We start from the raw sequence: 22826 nt of genomic DNA, 5'->3' as shown, positions 1-22826 counted from the left end.
AGGAAGAAAATTAACTCTATGCCAGCTGAAACCAGGACAGTTACTGACACTCACCAGCTGCTAGCTGTGTGGAAGAACTTGAACACCTTCCTCTTACCTTAAAAAGACAAATATTGCAAATTGTAAGAATTATACCAATAAACAAAGGTAACACATTAAGAGAAAAAGTCAGTTTTAAAACTTTGTTCAGAACAACTTGAAAAATGTAGACAATCACATCATCTTAAATGAAAGGAAAAATAACTGGGCAAAAAACCATCCACAGCCATAGTGTTTGAAGCAGGGCAGGAAAGCCATCTGACCTGTCATTTGAGTCTTTCTGTATCAAACAGCCACGTTAACAGTAAATGTAATTAAATTAGACTTATTATGCATACATGAGCAATAAAAAGTCAAACATACAAGAAATCCACTATGGTAGTGATCAAGTTTAAGGAAAAGAAAGTGGAAGCTTGTAAAAGACACATCAAAAGTGACAACCCCAAGAAGAAGATACTTCCCAGCAGCTTGAAGTCTCAGGGTAAATACTTCAGAAAAAGCTGCCAGGGTTAAACAGAGGAAGTTTATTAAAAAAACAATTGCATCCCTCGAGAAGTTGAAGGTGAAAATAGGACGTAAAATATAAACATATCATATGCCCAAAAAGACACTGATGGCCATCAAAAACTTGTAGTTAATTCTTTTCCGTAGCAAGCAGGACACCTGTGAAAGAGTTAGCAGGAGCAGTAGATTGCTAAGATATAAAAGGAGCACACAGGTGAGATAAGGCCATGGCAGTGAACTGCATGAATTCTTTGCATCCCCGTTTGCTATAAACTCAAGGAGGTTCCCTTGTTGGAAGTCTTCTTTATATAGCATAGATTGGAGAGCTCAGTGAAAATTATATATCAGTAGGTTTCTAAGAAATAGAGAAACTAAGCAGTAACAATTTCAAAGAACAACCAAATCTAGGATTAGTGTGCATGGAAAAGGGAAGACAAAGAAGAAAGCTCTCTAAAATCATGAGTTGCAAAGACAGGTCAAATAGGGAATGGAAGTTTTTGTATCATGAAGGCACTGAACAAGGATGTACCAAATCATTAGTTGATTCAAAACAAATAAAACCAGAAGTGTTTCCTCATATAGCATGTTGGTAACTTTGAATTTCCTTGCCACAGAACGTTGTGGTTTACAGAACTTGACATGAGTTAAAGATCTCTTGGACAAACTCATCCATCAGGACCTATTAAATAGAAAGACTCTGCCTCTGACTTTGGAAGTCATATCACTAGAAGCTGGGAGTATAAAGCAGGTAGCTATCACTACACGCTTGTCATTTTATAATAATCTTTAGTAAACATCCTCCACTTTTCACCACTTTTCATCACTTTTGGATGTGATGGCCCAGGATACCGGGCTAGATGGATCTTTTTTAGCCTGAGCTGGGACAGCCCTTCTTACATCCTGCTTTTAAGTAGCTCATGCAGTTTGTGGAAAGCCTTCTGTGGATTCATTTGAGTCAACCTGAACAACAAGAGTCAGATAAAGGACTCCAAACAGAATTAAGACTGAAAATACTAGGAGGAGGTAACTAACTGAGCAGGATCAGCAACTAATGTAAAGAAAAGATAAAGCAGAAGTACACTTGCATATAGTCTTTAACTCTTGAAGTAAAAAGTGGCACCACACATGAGATGACAGAAAATAATTCTTCATCCCTGTAAAAGAAAAAATACTCTCTTCTTCCCAGCAGGTGAAATGACAAGAAAATTGCAATGTGTCCTTAAACTGAAAAAAAGCTTAATTCTCAGATCAAATTTATATCAACACAATTTTAAAAAGAGCTCTGCAAGTGGATGAATAAGTATGCATAGAAAATGAAGAATATATTAATATACGGAAGTGCACAAGTCATAGAAACTTACCATTACCCTTCTTTTTTTAACTAACTGAAGTAATCCCATAGCTACATAAGCCATATAAAAGTGGTCTTGGTCATGTCAGTCCTCTGTCATGAAAAATGATTCAATATAAAATATTATTTCATATTTGTTCTTTAAGTGAAATCCTCACATAATATGAATTGCCTAAGGTTCACTGACTTCCACAGAACTATGACAAGTCACACGGCTGAGGATCTGCCCAGCGTGTACCATGTTGGCTGACACAGCAACGTCATAAATCCAGCCTTGAGGAAATTGCGGTTTTCAACAAGCTCATTGCATGCGAGACTGTTAACTGACCATTTACTGAGATTCTCGTAAACCGACCTCTACAGGTGGAAGGGAAGAAGAGAGAAGCAGTGGTACAGAGCCTGCAGTTTCCCTTTCCTGCAGCCCCTTGCTCCGAGGGGGCTGCCTAAGACCTACACAATAAAGCAATAAAGTAAGCCAATGCAGATGTGGGATCTGCAGCTTTCGTCTTCACGGATAGTGGTATGCTGTTCGTGGGGCTGAAGTAACCCAAAGCCTCTCTGAACCCAAGCTAGGAAGGGAGGAGTTTCTCCCACCACCAGCACCTGTGAATGAACATTGTAAAGCCCAGTTGCCAACCTCCTCCTTAAATGCTGGAAGATTTATTCACAGTTAAACCCGGATGTTTTCTAAATTGACTGTCATCATAAAATTATCTCGGCCAACAACAAAGGTAGGACTGAGCTGCTGTCCAGTGACTTTCCCTCTCAAGTACCTTCAGAGGTTCTTCCACCTGCTAAACTGCTCCAGTGATGCTCTGGAGATGCATGAGATGCTCTCATGAGAGTCATCACTTGCTTCGAAGTCACCAGACCTCGGGCCCGTCACAATTTTAGAGCCCTCTAAGAAATTAATCCTCTAATTGTTGTTCTCGGTTTATCCAAGAATTTGCAACTTCTGTATGAATTCCTTGGCCAAATTCGGTAATCTTGTTAATCTCAACCCCCATATTTCTGTTTCTTTCAACTTCGGCTAGCAAAAATTCTCACAGTGCTCCTTCCCAAGAAGGACAGAAACCTTCTGTTCCCTTTTTCCCACACACTCAACAAAATATCCCTGACCATACATGCTTCTTCTACATTTCTTCCCAGTGAAACCTTTGGGACCTAAATAGCTCACTTCCAGTTGTCCACCTAAATTTTCCTTTACTCTAATTTCTAGGTCAACTAACTGCAGAAAATAATTTAAACTTTGTAATTTATAGGAAAAGTTTTGCTTTGAAATAAAATGCAAATATTTTTTGCGTTTTCAACCACTGAAGCAGAATTGTAGTCATTTAGCAGACATCATAACTTGAAGTTAACCAGTATGTTTTTTCAGGACATACAGCTAGAGAGAATTTTTCCATTGTAATGCAATTCCCTAATGAACCATAGTTAACATACTAGGTTGCTTTCTGTGTAACCTTGAAAAAAATACAAAAGGTATTTCATTATTGTATGAAAGCAATATGTAAACATGCAAATCTTTCCTGTTGTTATAAGTTTTAAGGAATGACTTCTGTAAGCATTTATCTATAGTACATCTAAATTAAATAGCCCCACTAGAAGGAAGAGAAAACATTTTGTATTCATTTAGTCATTAAACAGAATCAGGAACAGTTGCTAAAATAATGGATCCTGATTATTCATTACCATTATGCTTTACTTGTTGGAATAGATACCTGATAAGAATTGTACCAGAACTATAGCTGCTAATGAATGATTAAAGGCTAGGGAGCAGATGCGAAGGGAAAGTAGAACAATACCTCATTTGTTTTTTTCTGGGGACGCTTATGTGGTTGTCCTTCATTTTCTTCTACTGAGTTTTGCTTTCAGATCTCTACAATATAATGGACTGAACTAGGACTGGATTTGGACTCTTTCCCATCTTGTGGAAAGCTTCTTTCCTGAACCATGACAAAAAATTCAAAATCTTGACAAAGTTTATGAACTAAAAGTACTAATAATGTCAACAATGTCAATAGAAATATTTTATTTAGGTGATTTTTAAAACATTTCAACTACACTATAATCTGCTTATGTTTTGTAACTGAAAGCCATTTTACAGAAAACCAAAATCTTTGAAGTGTCAAAATCCTGTTTTATCAAATTCAGTTTTTCAGGGCCTTGAAATCTGATTTGACCTATTTCCTACAAAGTTTTGGCTTAGACAAATAAACGCATTTTTGGATGAAATTCATTTTGTCAAAAAGCTCCAAGCTAGCTTTGCTGTCCATGGTAGTCCATACAAATATCACAACAAACTTCTGGTATATGCAATAGCTTAATCAGCTGGAACTTGAGTAACGCACAGACACGTATCTATCTGATCACCAGATGACTAGGAAATCTGTGTCCCATATGCTGTTTAAAAAGGGAGGTCTTAAAATTTAATTAGACAGGAGAAAGAAACAGAGCTTGCTTTTTTTTTTTTAATCATCATTCCATTTTTTTTCACTTTGCCTATTTAAACTCCATATATTCACCTAATCCACAGATTGCTCTGCAACTGCTTACAAGCTTTGTCATGTACTACCTAAATTCATCTAGAATTTTGTTTTGTTGGCATCCCAAGAATTCAGGTCACAGAGAAACCAACCTGAGAACCCAGGAGATGAGTAAAACCATCATGGACAAACACACATGCTTGCCTGCATGGGAAATCAGCCTACAGTCATTTACAGCACAAATGTATACTTCACCAAATCAGTGTCTTTCAGTCTTTATCAGTCTGCAGGCTCTTACTTTTCTTTTTCTTCCCAGTGGAAGCGCAGAGCTTTATGTAGTGAATCAAAGCTCCCTGACTCTTCATAGGTAAATTTTCACAGACCTCTTATAAAAAGCTCACAGACCTCCACGATCCGTGGACTATGCGTGGAAAGCAACGCCAGCACCAGCGCTCCCAACTTGTTCCACATAGAAACTCTTCATAGTGCACAAAGACTGTGAAGTACCTTTACACCACTTTCAAAAGACCCACCTTTTTCAAGTTCAGCTCATTTCTAGTTACACACACAGACAGGTGTTTGTATCATCTATCATTAGAGAGCTGATTGATTATATAGCCCCATAGTCCTGTGTTTTCTGGTTCTAATTGAGGGGATTTCACCCAACCAGTTTAAGAAAATTTCCCTCCTGCTCAGTAAAGAATTGTGCTCGGCGGTACGAAATAGAAACGTTCCTACATTTCTTGGGCATAATGAAGTGCTCGTGGCATCAGCAGAGACTTTGACTTTATATGTAAGGCTTATTAAGACTAAGTTACCTTTTAAGGTGGTAGGGAAGCAAGCACAGAGCGTGAAGTGCTCTGCCAGAGCAGCTTTATCAAACCCTACAGTGGCAGTTCAGGGGATTACCAGCCGCAGCTGCCTGCCTTCTGCAGGGGGGCATGCCAGCCCCCAGCTGCTCCTGTTGCTCTGCTGACTGCAGAGCGTGTACAAACTCAGCTGGGTGTCCTTATGACACCCGCACATAAAAAAGCAAGAGGAAAATCCGGTGCCTGGAAAAGACCATCTCCCTGATGGCAGGGCGCAGACGGTTAGCTGTCCTCTAGCAAATCCAGCCGCGGTTATCCCTGCGTTGTGAGAGTGGGTTCGGGTTAAAAATAATCAGAGCTTTTTTGGGGGTGTGGAGGGGCAGGGTTTGGCTCCAGGTTGTCGCAAGGCCCCATAAACAATTTTACAAGAACAACTGAAGGAGGTCACAGGCTGGGAATGAGCAGCTGGGGGCTGCTAAGATGGCATTGTCAGTGAACGGCACCGCTTCCCTGAATCTTTACCGAAACACAGAGCTTGAGCGTTCAGATAATGAGCCGTGACATCTGAGATATGGGAGCGGTACCAAGCAGATGGGCCAATACCTGCTTAAAGTGCTCCAGCTCGAGTCACTGAAAAGGACATCTGTCTCTGCTCTCAGACTGGGTGCTTTAGTGACCCTGCCGCAGCTGGGCATCAAGAACTCTTCTGTGTGTTTATGAACGGGTGTTTTTCAGAAGCCTGTACTCTGAGTGGTATTTTGAATGAATTTTCACAAGGCAGCCAAAAAATCTCCTGCTGTCAGATGGGCCGAATATCAAGTCCTTGTTGCAACGCACGGAGGTACTACAGCTCCTCAGCAAAACAGTTGCAAAAATATTTTTAAGATGCCAAACCCAGCAACCTTTTCCCTTACCCTTGTTCAGCAAAATGATTTTATCTGAAACTTTTCACTCTGAGGCACATGATAGTTTTGGAGATTTCAGCCCCCAGAATGAAAGTTGAGCGCAGTTAATGGCATCTGAAATTTGAATTCCTGAAGGCAAATGCTGGACACCTGTGGCTACATTATCCTTCAGTCTAAAAAGTTACCCTGTCTCTCCCTTCCTCTTTTCTTGTATCAAACCCCAGACCATCATATTTTTCTCAGTAGCACTCGGGCCAGCCTACAACACTAAAAGCATATAGAAATGACTAATATGAAAGGGCTGAATAAAAGGCATTTAAAAAACAAACCAGAAATAAATCATGACTTAAGAATAACTGTTTTGTTTGCTTGTCACTAGACATCTGTTCGTAGACACTGCAAATGTTCCACTTTGTGTCTGGGTTTAATAGTAACAACTTTGCAGGGATGCCTTCTTCTTCCTCATTGTTTTCACTTGGTTTCTAGGGCAAACAAAACCATTTTTTTCAGCTCTTTAATAAATTAAAGCTGTTATAGAGTTAGAAGTAAATAACTGCATAGTATGGAAACTTAAATCCAGCAAGCCTCAGAATGTGTCAAAGGTCACTATACGCACAGATTCAAACTCTTTCTGGCTCCTTTTCCCCCTGGTAATCCCCAGGACCTCTCTGTCGTGACTGAGTAGAAGGCAGGGCAAAACTTGACCTGAAAAATGTGGAGCTGGCCATCCTCTTCCTCCTGTCTCCCTGTCATCTGCTGACAGACAACAAAGTGTACTGAATCCGAACTGTTTATTTTGCTGGGAATGCCATCTGCGTGGTGGCAGCTGGGGTGGGAGGGAGGGCACAGAGATGAATGGACAGCGATAAATATAGACAGTAGACAAAATTAGGAGAAGTTCTGCTGCTTTCCAGTGTTCTGGATCTTTGCATGCTTCCATTAAGTGGATACAGTTCTTCTTCAACTGGTGTTTGAACATCTGGATTATTTAGCAAGACAGCAAATTCAGAACATTTGAACAGAGATGTCAGACAAGCCAGTTTGGGCAAAATGCTAAGACTACTGAAAATGCTGAAGTAATTTTCAGTTATATTCTATTTTTAACATATTGCAGCATACTGGAACTAGCAAGGGGAAAAAAAGAAGATAAGTAAGTATTGTCAAGAGGAATATGTCACAAATCATCCAAAATGAAAAATCAGTGAAGATCTGGAGAGAATGTTTCTTGCAGACCAAAGATAAAATCAATGTTTGCATCACTGACAACTGAACCTGAATTCCACAAAGGAATTTCTGGCATAACATTTTAATTTCCCATTGCTATTCAAAATGATCACTTACATTTGCATTATCCCTTTTCCCTGTGTTACGGAAAAAAATAATTCAACAATTAAAACCCCATCTTAGCGTATTCAGTTCTGTAAATAAGATGATGTGAGAGGAAATTTGAGAGACTGAAATTTTGCTCATATCTCTTCACTAGCAGATTGCTAACAACATCTTGTCTACACAGAATCACAGCAGGCTAAGGTGGGAGGGGACCTCTGGAGATCGTCAGGTCCAACGCCCTGCTCAAAGCAGGGTCCGCAAGGCAGAAGGTGCACAGGGCCACGTGCAGTTGCGTTTCGAATTCTCTCCAAAGACATAGACTCCACAACCTCTCTGGGCAACCTGTTCCAGTGTTTGGCTAACCTCATCGGAAAAAAGTTTCTTCTTCTGTTTAAATGGAATTTCCTTTGTTTCAGTTTGTGCCCATTGCCTCTTATCCCCTCCCTGGATACCAGTGAGAAGAGCCTGGCCCTGTCTTCTTTGCTCCCTCCTATCAGGTATTTATACACATGGATGAGATCCCCCCTAAGCCTTCTCTTCTCAAGGATAATATATTAATAAATATTAGTAAACCATTAATAACATATTTAAAAATATACGTTTACTTACTTTGGAAGCATTTCAGAAGAATCTTGGCTGATTTGTCCACGGTTTTCACATTGAATACAACTCCCAAGATCCTTTTTAGGCAAGTGTCACTGTTGTTAGGAGTTTCATCTACTGCAGCAGGAGACCCTACTTCAGCAATGTTGTATACTTTCAAACTATATGTAGGCGAGTCATTCGGTAAGACATTCTCCTCTTCTCTTAAGTGTTTAATTAGAATAGACACACATTTCAACCTTTTTTTATCTCACTCTTGGGGTTTTTCTAAAGTTCATTAAATTTAAGAGCAATCAATAACAAGAAGAAAGCTCAGTCCTTGAGCAAGTCTAACGCTGCACTACACCTGAAGGAACTAAACCACACAGAAGCCTTTTAAAGCACTGTAATTTATGGAAGTTGGATTCACGTCCCTAACTTGATTTGCCTTAACCTTCTTGGCTGTCCTTATTTAGAAGTGCCTGGAATTAAAGATTTCATGTTCAGTGCTGTAGTTCTCCATGTGCGAGACTTAAAGAGAAGGAAAGGACATGTCATACTGGTAAACAAACTTAGCCAATATTGGTCCACTTTAACAAAAATCTATGTAATACACATCAGTTATAATAAGCTTGTCACCCTACCTTCCCTTCAGATTTTCTAAAACGTAGTTCTGTGTTGCCACAATATTTGTCTATAGTGCAAGATAAGACTTTCTCTGTCATGATAATGCACAGACATATTTTCATGTAAGCATTAAATCTTTCAAAGCTGATACCCCATGCTGATAAACAGGTTTCTCAACAGACAGCATGAAGTTCACATCACCGGCACTACATATCTAAGCTGGGTGTGGAAAACCACACAGCAGCTACCCCTACAAGGCTGCAGTTCCATCTCTCCCTTCAGGTGACTTAACTGCTCAGTGACGAGCCGGCTCCCTCCTCCCCGCTGGTAGAGTTGTCCCACCTTCATCTTTGCACCACCTTCAACACCCGCTGTCGAGACATTTCTGCACGGTTGCCTACCAGAAAACCACCAGGCCTCTCTCTTCTGGGTCAAATTCCTGCTGATTTAGCACACCGAAACAGTTCCCTGACCAGGGTCAGCCAGCCCCAAGCCGAGCCACAGTGTCAAGACCTGACCGTCTCTCTGCCCTGGGTGACACCCCCGGAATATTCCAGGGGTAATGGGAAAGCGAGCAGGAAGTGCCTTGCTTCAAAAATGCGTCCCAAATGCCCGGAGAGCAGCTGAAACAAGAGGATGGCATGCTAACAAATGAGCTAATTGTAAGCATCAGTCAGTTTATAAACACTCTGCAGTGTTCGAATAATTTCAAAGGATCTGTTTATTTGAAATACAAGCCACAGACAGATTTTCATATAAGTTTTGGAGGCTCATTTCTGAAAGCAAATCATACTTCCAGAATGTCCTAAATATAAATTATTATGCATAATTCTCCTCTACAGTGTTCATGATGGATGGGTAAACAAAGGTGAACTAACATACATTACATAAAAATGAAGAATAACCAACACTGCCAGTTTTCTATGGGACGTATATCACAGCCATTCAGCTAATTCCTGCGGGCTCAATTTCTGGCCTTGGTGGAGCAATTCTCTTTGTCCTTTGCAGTTTACCACAAAATCTTCCAATCTGATTAATAACGTCTTAGAATTTTTCTTGAGGAAGAACCTGGAACCACAGGTCGTCTGCAATAAAAAGGAAAAAGGTTTTCCACCAGCCACAGTGAGTGGTTCACAGAACAGCAAATAAAGCACAAGCAGATTATCATGATACCTTAAAAATATTGAATCACATTGTTTTGCATAAATTTTTACAGAAATTCTTAAGGTCTCAAATAAACATCTGAATGCCATTTAAATAAAATTAAGCTTTAAAAACCCAACTGTGTTCTTAGTCTCATAATTTTTCGGATACCTTGAGATTTAAGACCCTGCCCCACTGAAAAGCTCAAATACATTCATAAAAATTTAAAGTTTATTGTCCCATTTAAAGTTATATAAAATATGAAGAAGATAAATGACTCTTGATGTATAACTAAGGGAGAACCATTTGTGTGAACTAGTTCTTATTCTTCAACAGTTCACAGTTCATACGCTCCCAGTAATGAAAATGGAGTCAACGCAATGCATGAGGATCAGATTTTAATAATCCAAGGCCATTTACATCACATCAGAGATGTTCAGCAGGCACCTACGCAAACTCCACAGTCACCTTCAATACTGTAATTTCAAATTTGCAGCAGAGACCCTATGACAAAGCCAGAGTACTATATGTATCCTAGTTTTCTTGAACTCTTTTCTGACACAAAAGCTGTGGTCCTCAGCAAACACTTTCACATATCTTGGTATTTGTGGATTATTTTTTTTTAAAGCAGCAGGTTCTATACATCTGTTTTGTTCTTACAGAAATATTTGCCAATTCAGAAATGGAGCAATGGTTCAGCTGGGTAGCTAGTTTAATAAATGAGTGGATTTGGTAACAAAGCAAGTCACTGAAATGGCCACAGAGATTTTCGTGGAGGTCCCAATGGACTTTGGAAGTGCCTCCTCTCCTGGAAGCACCTCTGGTGGATGGTCCAGTTTCCACCTCAATCATATATAGTTACTTACTTCCAACCCAAATGCTGTATGTGGTGGTTACCTGTGAGAATAATAATCTTAAAAAGAGGCAAACTGCAATTCTAGTTCTGAAGAACAAGCCTACTTTTGAACATCTTAGGGGAGCAGTATAGCACTGCTTCTTACACAGTATTCCCTCCTCACCAGAATTTTCTGTGCTGGAGGAAAATAAAGCAGCATTTGTTTTGTGTTGTAGACAAAGATCTTTAAAAAAAACCCCCAAACCACCAAACAAAAACCTAACAAAAAACCCCAGACAGCAGCCATTCTTGCCATGAGAAAGATCTTGGTGACAACATCATTTTCCTAGAAGAAAAATCTGCAGTAGCTCAGGATTTCCATAAGTATTTTGGATTCCTGGGAAAGAAGGAGGAAAGCTGTTGGGTTTATTATGGTTATAAGTACCCCAGAGCAGGAATGCTGATTTCCTAGCACTCTTCCCCAAACACCAGAGAATATTCCCTCCCATACACTTGCAGGCATGATAGGAAGGAGCAGGAGCAGCCACTGCAGACCTGCAGGAGGAAAACTGAGTATATTACAACTGAATGCCTCAGCCGGGCTCTTCCTGGCTCTGAACTGTGTGTGCAAAGTGCAGCCCTATATGTACTTTCATATAAAGCAGTTTTTCATATTAAGGGAATCCATTAGAGATGGATTTGAACTTTTGTTCATCCTCCTGCCACCGATGTGCACTGTCGTTGCCAAGCACAGACAGCATAGTCCACTTTCGTCTCCATTTTCTTCCTTCATGAATTGAAAAGTGCATATAATGTGCTAGTACTAGTTTAGAAGTGGTCAGATTAGTGAATGAATAAGCTTTAATGTAATAAGCCATCATTCAAAGACTGATTTTTTTAAATATCCTTTTCCACTGCTCAGTGGGCCTTGATAAACAGGTATAGCAGAAACTAGTTTATACCAGAAATTACTTCCAAGCTGAATTTGCCACTTCATCAGGTGGTCACAGTTTACAGAGAAAGCAGATAATTAAGCTGAAAGAGAAAAGATGCCAGTATGAACAACAACAGTGAAAAAACCCAACAGTGAAACATAAATTCCGTGGTTCAAATGAGTTTCTCTGTTGTTCTCTTGGGAGAGCATTCATTGAACCTGAGCAGAGATGCCTTCATTTTGCCTGCTAAATGTCTTCTGAGGTTTCCCCTCCAGCACGTGGAGAGGAGCAGAGTCCTGCGAGAGGCAGTGAGAGCAGAAGCCTGGGGTAGGTGTGCTAAACACTGCCTGGAGGAACCTTCCTCTTCATCCACTGCGGAAAATTAGGACGCTGCCTAGCTAAGTAAAGTACTTCATGTTGGGTGTCCCACATTAGAAAGATTCGTTAGCGTTTTAAAAGGGAAGATAGCAGTATTACCTGAGAATAATTATTACAGAATCCTGGAAATTCAAAATCTTGTTTTTACACATATTCATTCATGCAAATGTGGAACCTGACACGGAATTTTTATTCAGGTGAGTAATCTGCCTTTGACTTCAATGGGATTCTACTATATATGAACAAAGCAATCAAGTCAGGTTTTGCATTTACGCAGCAGCCTCCATTTGTCTTCAAGTGGGACTGTTATGTTGTAAAAACTCCAAATCATGCCAATTTGTCCAGAAGAGATTTCAAATCTCCTTTTTAATATTCAGCTTCAGCGAAACAGAAAGCAACACTGCCAAATGCTCCATAACCATTCAACAGTGATTACTCACATTTTGATTAGAAAATTCTCATAAATACCATTTCACATGGGTGTTGTCACCTGCCCTGTGCTAGATACACCATCTCCTCTGTGCAATTAATTAGCAAACATTGAAAAATGAGTTTATCACCTGGAATGGAGTTTTGACAAACTCTTCTGAAGACATACCTGAAACACAGCCCAGGAGAATCCTCAACAGATACAAATGATTTACACATATACAATAGCGCAGACAGCCTCCAAACAAGCTAAAGACCTGCCAGGAGCAGCAGTAATTCAATATCTGCTTTGAAATGAAGAACGTAAAAGAGACCATAACTGAGGAATGAGGCAGAGAATCCTCCAATGGGGGAAAGGTAAGGAGAACACTAGTAATTTGGGGGATTTACAACATCCCTGTACTTCCCGATGGGCAAAAAAGCGAGGAAGGAACACAGAACAAGAACGGTTTGGACAACAGACACGGAAAGCTGCACACCGACGGTGCTACCCCCGTTGCACTTGGGTGAGTGCTGCCGCCGCGCTCGGATCAACGTGCCGGCTCTCCTGCGGCTGAGGCTGCGGGTCCAAGTTGCAGCAAAGCTGACGCAGCAACCAGCCGCCGTGATAAGGGCTGTCCCCGCAATTCCCCTCTTGCGACCCTGGGGCGAGCGGTGGTCCTCGGCTGGCCCCAGGGTGAACTTCTTCAAGGGAGACGGTCAGCAAAAAGCCAACCCTCCCCAAAGAGGCGGTTCTCAGCATGGTGGTGTCTTAGCCAAGTCGGTCATTAACCAGCAGCAAGCACAAGCAACTGCTGAAACCTAGCTGAGTGTTTTTTTCACATGTGGGCTAGGAAAGAAAGAGCCTGTGGTATTGCTCTAGGAAGCAAGAGACCCAAAATACCCAGTATGGTGAGCGCCATTCTGAAAACAGTATATTCTCTTATTCCTTGGAGCAAGTCATTGGGTGCCTCACACTGAAAAAAGAAATATACTAAACAAACCAACACAGTAGGTTAGGAGCTGGAAAACAAAACCAGCTAAACATAAATAAATCATGGACGTCTCCTAACATAGTAAAATTCTTGGGCATTGTCATCTGCTGCTTATTACAGTTTCATTTCCATTGGAATTTTCTTTGTTTCCCTGCAACTTTTGTGTATCCAAATAATTACAGTTGTATTACTGTATTATTTTAAATCTAGTCAGTAAAGTGAATAGAAAAGCCTATCTCTGCATTATTCTGGCCAATATTACATTCTATTACATAAGCAATAGGAAATAAATCAATTTTAATGCACCACTTTAATAAGATGACAACCACAGTTCTAGATTGCAATTATGGAGATAATTACAATTTCATTGGTACTGCTGAAGACTAAGAATACAAAATTTACCTTGGATGAACAGTTCATTATTTAAGATGAACCCAAGCTATTTTTCTTCTAAATCATATCTTGGCTTGTTTTATTTCTTAACTTGGACTGTTTAATTAAGGCATAAAGAATTTTACAGGTAGAGTATATCAAAACAGGCTAGCTGGTTCAACGTCAAATTCCTGTACAGTGATTTGAGAAAAAAACATTAATTTTGAAACAGCTCTGGAGGCTGAGTATAAAGATTATTAAACATAAGTTTTATATATGCAGAAAAATTGCTTTTGCATGAATTCACTTTTAAAATGTTAATATATGCATAAGAAAATTGTGTTTCTTAATCTCTGAAGAAACACTTATCACTAGGAACCGCTTAATTCTTTTCCTGTGCTTGATTTATTAGCTTATGAAATTATGCTAATAGTTTGCATGTTAATGGTTTTGGGGCTCAAATGACCTGATTTTAATAATGAAGTAATTTATGCAGTAAATGTAATCAGCATCTATGAATCTCACTTAAAAGAACATACCAGTGATTACCTATGCTAAAAACGTGATCGTCAGCATGGCAGACACTATATGTTATGACAGGGAACTGGGATGTGTTCAGCTCAGCACACCCTTTAGGCTGGCTGAGTCCCACTTCGATGAACCACACTAAAGCCCGCAACTGCAGCTCTAACAACCGTTTACGGACCTTCAGTTGCAGACTGGCATCCTCACGTGGTCATCTTCAAAGGAAAAAGACAAGGGAAGGAGGTGGACAGCACCAGAACTGACGTCTAACCCGGAGCCAGGAGGAACTGCTCCACGAGCAGAAGACCTCTGCGGCACAGACACCTCACACACCTGGACGAAGGGGGTTGCAGGAAAAAGGGAAAGCCTTTGCTTGGGGAAAAAGTTGTAAGTTTTACAAGTTACAAGAAAAATGGCACTTTTATTAAGGATTTGACCTGCATGGCATATAAAAGATGCAACCCCCTGCAACATTTGGGAAGCCTATGTGAAACAGATCCTTCACAAAGATTCTTTCCTAAAATATCGGTATTTACAGACCTGCTCACTGTAAGGATGTATTTGAACCGCGCCTCTGTTCCCTTGCATCGTTTACTGTGCTATTCCCCAAGACGAGAAGAAATTCAAGACTGGGCTTTGAAAACTAAACAGCAATGCTTTCTTTGCAGTAATGTAAGCTTGTGTTTTGATAACCTGCTGAACATTGATATTCATTTTGGTATTAAAAAAATCAAAAATATATTACTAGCTGCCAAAGATGATCTAACTGTTCAAACATCCAGACAGCAGCTGAGGGAGGTCAGATTGGAAATGAGCCAAAATGTATAAAGTCAATGGAAGAAACCCCATTGATTCAGCAGAGCTGGATCATTTCTTCCCCAAAGAAATGCCTAAAGGCCCGAAGTCTTCTCCCCTTCCAAAGACCAAAACTGAACAACTATATTTTGTAATTAATAAAAACTTTGCTTGCAGCATCTCGAGCACATGATACAAAACTGTCTTCAAACACCATTTCCAGAGGTGTTCATTTCACAAAGCAAAAAGGTGATATGTTCTGGAGTGTGGCTAATGCTTTTTATTCCAGAATTCAGACTATTAGCTTGATGCAATTTATTTCATATCTTAAAGAGGAAAACAAGCAGAGGTACCAGATACTTTAGCATTTTTAATGTTTCATCCCAGTCATAAACAGACTCCATGTATGCCCAAGGCATGTATGAATCATGCAAAAATAACTCAACAGAAGCTGTTCAAACCCCGCTCCTTCCACAGACCACAGAAGCCGCCCTGCGCATTCAGGTGCACACAGTGGTAGAGCAGGGCTTCCGAGAACCTCACCAAGGGGGTCGTGGTAGAGAAGGTGACCTAAAGCCCGCGCTGCTGCCTGCACAGAGCTTCAGAGGACGGCGACGCTGACCCTCCACATTAGCCCTGGATAGGGACTGGGCACAGCAAGGAGAAACCCGACGAAGGTGTCCCCGTAGAGGCAGAGACAGGGCTTATTCTGCAAGCTGCAAAGTCCCCAGCTCCCGAGGAGCCCAGGCTGGGCTGAACTCCACTAGTAGAATAAGAGCAAACTTGATCAAAGCCTTGCGTGTTCGCTTTCGATGCGGATGCCGTACACGCTGTTACCATAGAGCTGGGACAGCTTAATGAGCTATCACCCGTCAGCCGAGTTACTATGTGCACGCTCCTACCCGGCCTCCTCTCTCCAGGGAAATGATCTTGTTGGGTCTCAGGGAAAGTCTCATCGAGGAGTCGTAGCTGCACGGAGCCGCCTGCTCTGCGGTCCCTCTCGCAGGCCCAGACATCCTTGGCTTGCCAAACAGGATTTCTGGAGGTGAAAATTTCCCTCCTCCGTTTCCCTGCGTTGTGCCTGGAGGACATTCCCCTGACAAGAGGGACCTGCTGTCGGCGGAGGCAGGGTCAGGAAGGCAGAAAATAAAAGGAGAAATTTCAAAGTTCAGACCGTTTGCTTGGCAAACTGTAACAGCTCAAAGGGGTAAGTATCTGTCTGCCGTTTACTTGGAAATCCGACAGGAGTAACTTGCCGCTAACAAACTCGGCTCGCCAACGCCACAAGCCCAAAAGCCAGAGAGCCCAGAGTGCTGGTGCACGCTTCCCACCACAAATACCCAAAAAACGCCCACCCGCCTGCCGGCTGCCTCTCCTGCCCAGCTTCGTCTCTCTTGCAACGCGAGGTGCCGTCCCAGCCCCTTCCGCAGGACCGAGGCGGTCGTTGGCGTTGGGAGATGCCGCGGCTGCTGTGGCTCGGGAAGGGACGCGCGAGGAGGAGGCGGGCAACCGTGGCTACTTTGCAGCACGGGGGGCTACCTGCGAGGTTCCATATCGACATTTAAAGTCCCCCCCAAAGCACTGACACGCTGAAACACAGTATTTACAAATGGGCTAACCTGCCCTGGGTATAACTCAAACACTGCAACTCCAGAAATTAGCGCGGTAGAAAGTATTCTTGCATTTATTCATCTGAATTAAAGCAGAACAGAAACTTATCACAACACACACAAAACGCTAGATGATTTGAAGCTATCGAATTGTTCATTAGCTGGCTTAAATAACTGCAGACTGTTAGCACAGCCATCTTCATTTCATGCTACCCTTGTTTCTTACTTAATATTAGGCTTTAAAAACTTCTGGGAAAGGATTTGTTTCCCTGTATACTCATTCTACCCCCAGTAAATAGGCCTATGTTCCAACTAATGCCTGCAGTTTCTAAAACCCAACCAGCAATAATATTTATTGCTTTTTTGTATGCCTATCCAGAAAAAGAAATTGTTACCAGAATAACACTCAGAACAATAACAGGATGCAAATGTGCACCCTATTCTTCCAGCTTGCATGCTTTACTTCAGAATCATGCCAGTTCACGTGGAAGTCAGCGGGAAACCTGACCAAATGAGGACTTCTGATTTGTGTTCCAGGCATCTTTTTGCTGGATTTATCACAGTTAATGCCCTTTTGTTTGTCTCTCTTCACATGCTAGGAATGTAAGTAGGCCACAATGGCGAATCTGCACATTTGGTCAAAAAAGTTGCTGTGATTTCAAAAACAGGTGTGAAAAACACCATGTTGCAAGCTGGGAGGAAAATAAAAATATGGGATTCAATTTATTCATGATTTTTAGAAACAAAAAGGAGAAAAAAAGCCCAACTTCCAGTAACACCACGGAGCCTTTCCTGAGTCTCATCACTCTTTCTTTATTTTAATTTTAATTCCTGGAATCTCAACACCCCATTATTACTGGATCAGTTTGTGATCCCACAGAACACCCTGATCCTGCCTAGGAGTGGTTAACCATAGGGATACGGGGTTTTGCACATCTTTCCCTCTTTCTCTCCTCCCTCCCCATTCCCGAATCAAATGTCTCCTGCCTCCTTCAGTGCTGCTCTGCGGCTCTCTGACTCCTCTCCTCCGCCTGTGGCCTGCCTCTTAGAGCATCTTTCATGCTCCCCCCTCCCCAGCAGAGCAGCCCCAGGCCAGGGTGACCTTTCCCTCGGGATCTTTTGTCTTGTGGTCCCTGACAGCGGAGTGACGGCGAGCAGGATCCCCACCCCAGCGCTCCCCTAATCAAGCAGCGCTCACGCAGCTCGCACGCCTGCCTGCAGGCATCTCCCTTTAATGTGACATTGATCATCGTGACACAAAATGGTCACAGATATCACTTCCTCAAATGCAGGAATGTGACAGCTAGAGACAGAATCGCTAGTCTGTGGCCTGAAGACTATATGGATTATTCAGGTCAGGATAAATCAGGATGGATATTTGCCCTACTTCCATATTCTAGCTATTAATAACCAAAAGCACGCCAGATTGTGGCTTGTTCTGTGCGACTGCACAAGGGAGCAACGCTCCCTCCCCCACGCCTCCACAGACACATGCACAGACTAATATTTTTGGCTAACGTTTGCAAGCCATTCGCAAACCCAGCCTCCGAGCTGGGATTCAAGCCCCAAGCATGTGGAGGCCTTCCTTCACCGGGCAAGAAAGGGAAGCGAAGGCAGGCTGCAAAAAGATACGGGAGACCCCTCCTGGTCTAAACCCTAAAGAATACAAGCTGCTGCTCTCCCCAGTTTTCTTCAAGCCACAGCACAGCCCAGTCACTCAGGGCTCACCCCCTTTGCAAACAGGCTCCCAAAAAGCGAACGTCCTCCTGGGAAGACCTGCTAGAGAAGCTGCTGAACGCCTACCCGGAGAAACACAGCCACGCTGCTCCTGGAAAACTTTCTGTGCACTGGTCAGGATTTCAGTATGAAGCAGCAGCGCTTCCTCCCCAGTACTGAAACAGAGAGATCATACAGTTACAGAACTGAGCAAAGCTGCACCTTCCCCAGCTTTAAAACAGCGAGTGAATTATCCTCCATACTGAGTCAGCACTCACCTTTTAGAAGAATGCAAGACAGAAATTGTACTGTTTCTCTGCAGAATACTAGCTTTTATGAGCCATCATTAAAACTTTGGAAGATGAAGCCCTCAGAAGCCTGAAGCTTTTCTACTTTTAAAATAGTCTTTCAAAAGCTGGCTTTTGCTTTTTGTTGCAAAGGGAAAAATAGAGGTATTTTTCAGTCCACTGACATGGAAGAAGAACTGCCCTGACAGCTGAGACAGCTTCCCTGAATAGGATCCCTCTGCTCTTGGGAGTTGGAAAGCTATTCTCTGCCACCCTTTTTGGGTCACTTATGCAATCTGCTCTAGCAACTGGTGCCAGTTCAGTTCAGCTACAGACCAGACTCCCTGGACTGTCTAAATGCCATTCCTAGATTTGTCTAGGAATAAAGCCTTTATACTTCCCTCAACCACCATATTCATAGCCAATTACTGTAAAGCATTACTGCTAGTCCCAGTCCATAAAATGCCACAGGTTCCCATTTTGATTCCAAAAAGGTAGCTCTTACGCGGCAACTGCACCACACAGCAGTTAGGCAGTAGTTGAAGTCTCTTCTGTCTGTGTTTCTAGACACTACTCCATATTTTATTTATCAGCTAAAAGCCATGCAGAGTAACAATAACAAGAGTAGGTCGAGTGCCAAGAGCAGCATATGAGCCTCAACAACACTCGTCTCCCCTCTCCTGCTTCTCCCGCACCGCTCGGTCCACTGTTGACTCTGATCTTACTTAGTTGACACAAGGCCTCTGCCATTGCAGTTCATAATCCCCGCGTCTTTTGTCCTCTGCTGAGCAGAGTGCTAGTATTTCTAAGCAGTTTCAAACAGGCTCTTCCTGCTCAGCTCATTTAATAACTAGATTTGCTGGATCTCTAGCCATTATTTGGCAGAGGGCATAATACGTACTTGCCAAGTCCTATCTTGGGTTACTCTTCCAGAGATTCTTTAGGCTGGGGAAATAAAAAGTGTCCTTCACTTTGTTTCAGTAAGAAAACCTATTTTTTTCTGCTTCCTTTGAGTCTAATCATAATATTGTCTTGGACAGAGACATCTTCAAATAAATACTGGTCGGAGGTTTCCTGATGACTTAAACTGAGAGCGTGCTAATAAAATAACAGAAAGCTCACTCTAGTCTCCCCCCTGCATTGGATTGTCCAGCTAAAGTAACTGCACTTTTGCTTACGAAGGCACAAGTTGAACCAAATCCTCCACAGCAGTCCAGAAATCTGGATGTGCTGGTTCAAAGTCACATTCTGAGTAACATGGGTACCTCCATTTCCAGGAGTACTGCAGCCTCCCCACTGAAAACAAGAAGAAAAATCCCCGGGCTTGTTACATTAAAAGGCTACTGAGGAAATGACAGGCTGCTTGAGGAAAGAAGAAAAAAAGTATAGCACTCCCACATTACAAACGTAGTTTTAAATGGACTTTAAAGGAGGTTAGAGAATGAAAAAATGAATATTTCCTTCTCTTTGCATCCCTGCTAACAGGATAAACAACAATCCGGGTTGCTGACCTTTCTAACTTCAGGGACTGAAATACATCATTAAGGATGGCCAAGGGAACAGCCCCTCAGAGGAACTACAGGGAAAGGCATGGACAGCCCAAGGAAGTACATGGAGTCCAAAGGTTTTGAACAGAGCTAATATACGAGCAGAGATAGAAGGTGAGAGGGAGATTTCTCTCCTTATTGCCTGTCCCTATCAGTCAAAACCTGAAGCAGGAGATCTGATGTACCCTTCCAACATCGACCCTCAACATCTCACTAAAACAGACTGTGGCTTAACAGCTACGATAGAGCCTGACACTCCTAATGGGGTAAGTTTCAAACATGAGTTAAGAATGACTGCTGGGCAGACAGCTGGAACTGTAACAGGGAGTCAAAAATTTTGGAGAGAGAATAAAGAAAACGGGATCATGTCCACCCAGAAGTGAGACTCAAACACGGAAAAAGCTTACTCTTGAGCTACAGTCAGCCTCTATTCACTGTAGATGCTTATTGCTGTATTGGATCCCACATTATAATTAGCAAATGAAGCACCAAATGATGAACATCTGATTTCGTTTGCAAACATATATATACACAAGATGATGTCTTGTCAATGCAAAATACAAAGGCTTAACAAATTGTGTAATTATACATTTCCTGCAGATTTTCTGCTACTTTCCATATAGTATTTGAACGTTGCTCACCATTTTATCAACAGCTTTTCATTATTTAATTATTTAATCAGCTGATTACCGTATTTCTGCATTACACAACTATGAGATTTGGTGCTCTCATATAAAAGTTACAAATGTAAAATTGACATTGTATGTGAGGGCCTTTTGTTCAAATATAATACTGGCTTTGTGGATAACAAAAACATATATAAAATGTGTTTCTCTATAATCACTACTTATTTTTCTTATTCCCTGTATTATACAACATGTGATAATATTTAGGGAGGCCTGCTGGAGCTCTGAAGGGGTTATTTTTTCCTGCCTGATGTTACCAGTGTTATTTTCCTCTATGCATACTTCAGAGAAGCACTAGTCCAATAAAAACCTTACTTCCTAAGGGAAATTCCCTTGCAGAACACTGTCAGCAAGAACCGATACCAGAGAAACGGGAGGAAGACACATTGGAGCCAGCTTCCCAAACAATCTAAACTCACCCTCATGCTCCTCTACTTAATAAGGCAACAGCTCTAAGCTTGAGCGATGTGAACAAGAGATGCAAATGTCCTAACCCATTTCCTGGAAGGCTACTTGGAGACAGACAATTTTGCAGCAGCATACTACAGACTTACCAAATATATACACATATTTATTACAGTAGTATTAAAACAACAGACTGCTGCTTTCACGTCTGTGCAGCTTGTGCACAATGGGAGCCTCTTTCTATTCAGTGTCTCTGGGCACTACTCGATCCAAAAAAAAGAAGCAACAGCCTCTCCCTCTTTCTCACCTCCCATGAGTATTTGAGATTCACATGGTTTTGTTTGCTTCACTTAGAAATGGAAAAAAGACTAAAAGGAGGGTCAGACACAACAGCCTACTTTTTTTTTGTTCTTATGAAAGAGTGATACTTGCCTACCTAAAATCATTTTATTTACTCATATAGCAGAAGGTAGGAAGGACTTTGGAGGCAGAACATAAAGTTAAATCTGGTTTTGCAGAGGTAATCAAGAAAGGCTCTCAGAAGATAATTCTGAGAGATCAAAAGTCACTTTAGCTCTTGGACACAACTTGGGTGTTCTTACTGACAAACATTGTCACCTAATTCCTGGGAGGATTTCATCAGCCTTACAAAGGACAGCAATAATCCCACTTAAAATGCCTTCTACAAAAAGACTTCTTTCACCAAGGAATTGATTCACTAGGGAAGTCTCATTTCTCTTACCAGCACCAAAAATCCAGACTCATGCTCGTCTCTGGTATATGTCTCTAAAAGATATATATCTGACACATGTATGCACGCACTTATTAGTTGTAGTTGTCCATACATGTCAATCCAGGAATAATTTATGTTTCTATTGGACCAAACTGGAAATCAAAGACTCTAAGAGAAATCCAGATTGTACAACCATTACTGGGCAGGTTTGGACCCTGCCTAAGACATTTATACTTCAACTCTTAAACATGAGCATGTTCAGTGAACAAATTTCTTATAAGAGCAAAAAATTGAGAAGATTCTTCATTAAACATCAGCCACGTCATGAGAGTTAGTCACACATTTTGACAGTAACTTAACATGCCCAAGTAAAATATTTTATTTAACTACCTCTGCTTTGAAGCTGTAAGCAGTAAAAATATTTTTCTTAAATGGCTGTTGAAGAACCTGTTTTGGTCACAGCACGATGCCGAGCCAGCATGGCAAAATAGCAAGAGCATCAGCTACCATAGTGTACTGGGGTGCCCAAGAAGTTACAACTGGATTTACAAGGTGAGTTAAAAGCATGGGATATGTTCCATATAGAAATAAAACACACTATCTCCAGGCAGTTGGTGGGATTTTGTTGGGGGCTTTTTTTTTCTACCACATCAATCACTAGGAATTCAGTCATCAATATTTAGTGACTCAATCACTAGGGAATATGAAGCAGAAGTAGTAATACATTTTTGGACACCAGAGGAACAGACACATGAATCCTGAAGTTCAGAGATGGACTGGGTACAGCAGCGAAGTTTACTGAACTTCTTCTCTACAGTTATTTT

At 41.5% G+C, this 22826-nt stretch overlaps 2 long non-coding RNA genes across 7 annotated transcripts in view; one reads left to right on the top strand and one right to left on the bottom strand.

The window, feature by feature from the left end:
- The window catches only part of LOC138690345 (uncharacterized), a 28576-nt gene extending 18662 nt beyond the window's left edge, over positions 1 to 9914 (top strand). For 4 of the 6 annotated variants that reach the window (XR_011329193.1, XR_011329196.1, XR_011329194.1 and 1 more), the window contains one exon: positions 1158 to 9914. This is a non-coding gene — a long non-coding RNA (uncharacterized lncRNA). The remainder of the gene's footprint in view (positions 1 to 1157) is intronic. The other 2 variants (XR_011329195.1, XR_011329197.1) reach the window with 2 other exon arrangements.
- On the bottom strand, positions 9544 to 20663 carry LOC138690346 (uncharacterized). Its single transcript, XR_011329198.1, has 3 exons — positions 18623 to 20663; positions 18432 to 18520; positions 9544 to 9717 (listed from the first exon to the last, which is right to left on the bottom strand). It is a non-coding gene; the product is annotated as an uncharacterized lncRNA (long non-coding RNA).
- Between the last annotated feature and the right edge of the window lie 2163 nt (positions 20664 to 22826).

Source organism: Haliaeetus albicilla, chromosome 21, assembly GCF_947461875.1.
Source record: "Haliaeetus albicilla chromosome 21, bHalAlb1.1, whole genome shotgun sequence".
NCBI lineage: Eukaryota > Metazoa > Chordata > Aves > Accipitriformes > Accipitridae > Haliaeetus > Haliaeetus albicilla.
The sequence above is the reverse complement of the archived record's forward strand: the minus strand, read 5'-3'. Positions and strand labels throughout refer to the sequence as shown.